This window comes from Alligator mississippiensis, chromosome 10 (assembly GCF_030867095.1).
Source record: "Alligator mississippiensis isolate rAllMis1 chromosome 10, rAllMis1, whole genome shotgun sequence".
NCBI classification, from domain to species: Eukaryota; Metazoa; Chordata; order Crocodylia; family Alligatoridae; genus Alligator; species Alligator mississippiensis.
In genome coordinates, this window is record NC_081833.1 from 41,580,480 (window position 1) to 41,586,018 (window position 5,539).

The 5,539-nt window shown below is 52.5% G+C and overlaps 1 non-coding gene across 1 annotated transcript; it reads left to right on the forward strand.

Annotated features, from left to right (window-relative positions):
- The first annotated feature begins 765 nt into the window (after positions 1-765).
- On the forward strand, positions 766-838 carry TRNAV-GAC (transfer RNA valine (anticodon GAC)). The gene has a single exon. It is a non-coding gene; the product is annotated as a tRNA-Val (tRNA).
- The last annotated feature ends 4,701 nt before the right edge of the window (positions 839-5,539 follow it).

Here is a 5,539-nt window from a genome sequence, read left to right on the forward strand (position 1 = left end):
AACTCAGGCCAGGGCTTCTAGCCCTTGATCAATGACGTTTAGAGACTTCCTGGTTGTTACATTGTCTTCTATTGAGTTCTTCCCTTGGTTGATCTGCAGCTTCCCAGGTGTTAATTACTGTCTGCTACTATGTTACACATTCAATCACTGATTCACTTGCTCTTTCAGGGGCCAGCCTGATACAGAGAAGGGCAGTTTGATTCCTACTCTTGTTAACATTGTTACAATGTATAACTTTCTTATGAAACTAAATACATTCAGTTGAAAGATGAAAGGTGAGGAGTATAAAATATAAGCTACCAATGCCATGGCGCACAAATAGATAAAAATACCAAAATACAAGGGGAGATACAAAATGCACACATACAAATTTTAAAACACAATTCCTTATCTTAAAGTGAAAGAGAGAGGAAGGAACAAAAGGTAGAAAAAAAGAAACATATCCAAAGAGGGGAGAGCAAATGCAGGCAAGAGGAAAAGGGGGCTTTCTGCTACAACCTCACAAAGGAGGCCACAGCTGCTGGCCATCAACCACAGCCCCTGCCAAGTAGCCCGCCTGGAGCCTGGCAGCTGCAGGCTCCCCAGGCCGTGCCACTACTTGGGCTTCCTTTGTCAAGCATGGGCGCTGGCCAAGCAACCGCAGGTCCGCGAGCCAGGCAAGAGCCCCAGGTGCCTCCAGCCCAGAGCCCCAAGCCCAGCCTTCCACCTTGGGCTCAGGGCCTGAGGAGGAAGGCCCCAGCCAGAGCCGCCTGTTCACCCCTGCCAGCCAAAGTAGCTCAGTTGGGAGAGCGTTAGACTGACCATCTAAAGGTCCCTGGAGCAATCCTGGGCTTTGGCAGTCCTCTGGCCTTCCTTTGGCTGCCGCCTGCTATCCCAGCCTGGCCCTTCTTTGCTTCCTGGCCACCCGTGGGCCAACCACACCCCTGCCGCCTAACCCACGTGTGCTCCCAGAGAGAGAGACCTTTTGGCAGGGGTAGTGTCTCCCAGGCAGGCAGCAGGCCCTTTTGGTGTCCTCTTGCGCAACTCACCAGTGCTCCCTACCATGCAGGCTGTCCCTGCCAGCCCCAAGTGCAGAACTTTCCTATGCAAGCCCCAAAAGTGAGGCGGTCCTTCAAGCCAGACTCAAACCAGCCACTTAAGGATGTCTTGCCCAACACCCTACACTCCTCCACTCTACCAGCTGAGCTACCGAAGGCAGCACGCCCACCCCCTCTTGCAGCTTCAGGTAACAGACACCCAAAAGCACCTGGCTCACCCACTCGAGACCCAGCATTCCTGCCATGATCACCGTCCCCTCCCACCCAGCCCTTGTCTCTAGTGGGTTATGGAATAGAGAAAGGTCCCACACAACTTACTGATTCGTTTGATGCGCCTGGATGGGGGAGTATTTAGTTGATTGCATGATTTCACAATGATTGCACACTTAATTCATACAACACAATTTTATTTTAAATTTCTTTGCTACGCATATAACACTGCTTAGCTTTCAGAAATACCACAAACATTAAGAACACGATAACTACATATATCAGAAACAATGCTCCAAATACACTTCCTTCCCAAATAATGTTATAAGAATTAGTATTACAAAAACAACTACAATTACAACTAAAAGTTAAATTTGAGTTAATACTATTATTTTTCATATATACTTAGAATTCCAGAATTCCAAGAAGCCAAACACCTAAATATGGTTTAATTCCTCAGTAGTACAATTTAATGGGCTGGCCTCAGTAGTATGGTTCAATGGGCTGGTCTCAGCAGTATGGTTCAGTGTGTTGGCCTCAGCAGTGATAGGAACAAGTCCCCTTCCTTCAGTCCCACTCGGATGCTCCGCGGCTTCAGCGTGAACTAAGAGATTCGTGTTCACAGAGAGGGTGGTTCAGGTGATCAGTCTGATCCGGCCTACACTTGCGATTCTTCCTTCGTTGTTCTGCAAGTGAGGTTGCCTCCAAATTGGGACAGTAGGTTACAGTTTTTATTGAGTGAGTTGCTGTCTTGGGCCCCTCCTACCCAAACCTGTCACTACTCCCAAATTTGGGCTCGGATCTTTCTTAACAGATTTCTGCTAGGTTTAGTTTCTTTTGCTGACCATTTAGTTTTCTGGGGGAAATTCCACACCACTGCAGTCATCTTTCTTTTACAACCTCTTTTCGAAGGCTCCTAGGGTTTGATTTCTTGGAATGTGGGATGTTTGCTTAAGGGTCGTGTTTATGTTAACCCTGTTAAAGGCCTCTAGAGATAAAGTTCAAGAGTTAAGACTTTGAGCAAGGCCAGGATACACAAGCAATGGCTTAGATAAGAAGATGAATCTTGTTTTTTTTTCTAAACCGGCTAATGGGCATTTATTACAAGCCTTCAGATTACTACCTTCAATATGACAGCCCTCTGCTCCCTGCCTTGCCTCCCAGTGAGCCCTGGGCTCTTTGGCACTTGCACCTGCCAGCCTTGCGCTGCTCTCACCCAACCACCACCCACCACACGCACCAGCCCCAGGAAGGCCAGGTGCAGGGCCCACCAGGTCGCATGCCACACTGGCTGGCCCACCCCACCCCACCCCAACTCAGGGCTGCGGCTGGGCCTCCTGCCTGTTCCCTAACACGCCCCCCTTGGCTTTCCCCACAGGCCCCACTCACCACCTAGACCACATGCCTGTCCCACCAGGCCAGGCCTCCTCAGTTTCCACATGCTTTGCCTTCCACAGCCTGCCTGACACCATCCCGGCTCGAGACATGCCTGTCTGAAAAAGGAGATGCTCCAGCTGCTGCGTCCCACGGACTGAGCGCGCAGGGAACACGCTCACTGCCCACCCCAAAAAGGGGGCTTGGTCTCGTCTGCCTGGCACGGCTGCATTGCCTCCAGCCCTGGCCACATAAGGCCAGCCAGTGACCTCACAAAGGAGGCCACAGCTGCTGGCCATCAACCCCAGCCCCTGCCAAGTTGCCAGCCTGGAGCCTGGCAGCCACAGGCTCCCCAGGCCGTGCCACTTCTTGGGCCTCCTTTGTCAAGCACGGGCGCTGGCCAAGCAACCGCAGGTCCATGAGCCAGGCGAGAGCCCCAGGTGCCTCCAGCCCAGAGCCCCAAGCCCAGCCTTCCACCTTGGGCTCAGGGCCTGAGGAGGAAGGCCCAGCCAGAGCCGCCTGCCCGCCCCTTCCAGCTGAAGTAGCTCAGTTGGGAGAGCATTAAACTGACGGTGTAAAAATGCCTGGATCAATCCTGGGCTTCAGCAGCCCTCTAGCCTTCCTTTGGCTGCCGCCTGCTACCCCAGCCTGGCCCTTCTTTGCCAAAAAGCAGGTGGCCTATGGCACCCGGGATTCACAGGCGGTCTCCTATCTAGGTATTAACTAGACCCGGGCCCGCTTATCTTCTGAGATGGGATACAATCAGTACTGTTTAGGTGCAGGTGGGTGGGAACGGTAAAGCAGAGGTTGAAAGGGGTGGACATGGTGCCTGGAAGCCCCTATTGGAATGCATGGGGTTGACACAGTGCCTGCAAGTCCCCATAGGCTTGCATTGGGTTTACTTTGTGCCTGGAAGTCCCCATTGACTTGCATGGGGTTGACCTGGTGCACAAAAGGCCCCATAGGCTTGCATGGGGTTGATATTCTGCCTGGAAGCACCCACTGACCTGCATGGGGTTGACCTGTGACCTGAAAGTCCCCTTAAGCTTGCATGGGATTGACCTGGTGACCGAAGGTCCCCATATGCATGCATGGGGTTGACATTGTGCCTGGTACTGTCATAACCCAATGATTTTTAGTGCCTCGGCACATTGGAATTTTCCCGCCACGTGGAGCTTTCTTTGCACGGTGGATTTCTCAGCTGCAGAGAGAAATCCCCGGTGCAAAGAGTTCCCGCCACACGTATGCAAATTAGTGTCCCACTATTGGTCAATTCTAAATTATTCCTACGTGGCGGCTAGCAATTGGCTCGCTAGCTGTATAAAAGGTTAGAGTAGTTTCCGCCCAAGTTGGAGGACTCCACAACCATCTCGTGGGGAACTCTGAGCGGGCTGTGGAACCTAGCAAACTCCACGTATGTCTTGGAGGAGGCCATAAGGGCCTGATCAGCTTCTAGCCATTCCCTGTCATAGTGGAAAATTTGACGTATCCCCCGTGTGAAGCATTCGTGGAGTCATACATCGACTACTCATCTTGGTTTGGTTCGGAAGAGATCTCACTTCTGTTTGTGTGCAACTGCAACTCAAGCAAGTTTCTTTCCTGCACTGTGACCATCGGCAGTGTAAGTAAAGCTTTCTTTGTAAAACCAATACGCTTCCGTGCCTAACTCTACTCCGTCGTGGAAAAACCCCACCTGACAGTCTGGGCTACTGGCCATAGCCTTAGACCACCCTCGGTCCCCACATGGCGTCATGAACAGGATGTGGGGAAGACACGATGGAGTTAGAGTTAGTGAAAAACTGCCCTTGGCGCAGTGGAAAACGGCATGTAATAGACGCCGAAGAACTAGAGGCGCATATTGTTTACCATCAGGCGGGCGGAACGGGTGAAAGGCCCATCAGCGGCTACTTTTCACTGAAGGGAGAAGAGAAGGAAGTCCATCTTCACCCCGGAGCTTTCGGGTGTGTGATGGGTGGAGAGTGGGTCCACGGTGCGTATCCTCGGTCCGAGTGAAACCGGTGGGTGAAGTAGACCCGACCCTCGACCCAAAGTATACCCGCTGCCTGCGATATGTGCAGGAGACGGAAGACCAGTTCACTCCCCAAGCAGTGTTGTCTAGATTGAGGAGCCGCGAGCTCCCGTCCAATCTCTGTGAGAGTTTGGAGACAGAGGGACATGCCGCAGCTGAAGGGGCAGCCCCGAAGTGCAACGGGAAAAATGGTAAATGCAATGGTCCAAGCTATGACAACTTTAATGCAGGAAAACGCAAGTTTAAAAGCCCAGCTGCTCGCAGTCGTTCAGGCGGCTAAAGATGTGGCTGTGAAAGAGGATCCTGAGACGCCATTTCAAGATGGCGCCAAGCAAGAAGGGAGCCACGCGGAGGAGCCGGAAAAGATGGGCGGAGCTTGAAAAGAACGAGCAAGAATCCGTCCAGCGGTTCCGCCCACTGAAGTGGCGTTGCCTCTGGCGGCCCCGCCTTCTTGCCACGGGGAGGGAGCATCGAGCGGAGGAGAGCATCCGCCCCTCCTACCAGAAGCAGTAATGGCTCTAGCAGCAGTTTGCCCTGTAACACCGACCTGCCAGACAACTGATCCATCGAGTGCAGCTTGTACCACCACCTATCGTGCTCGTACTCGAACCGAGTTGCAGGAACTGTACGAGGAGTCAAAGATCAAACCTGAAGAGACGCTAGCCATGTGGATGGGACACCTAGTTGTGGAATTTGGGTCCGATTTGTTGGACTTAGAAGAAGCAAGCTTCCTAATCCGGCGGGCCTCGTGGAGTAGAGGGCATGCCATCGACGTCAATACAGTGACGTTCAACACTCATTGGCCCATTCTGCTTCCAGCGCTTGCCGCAGGACAAGTCAGTCAGGAATCTCACACATGGCATGACAGCCAGACGGAGAAAGCCAGCGC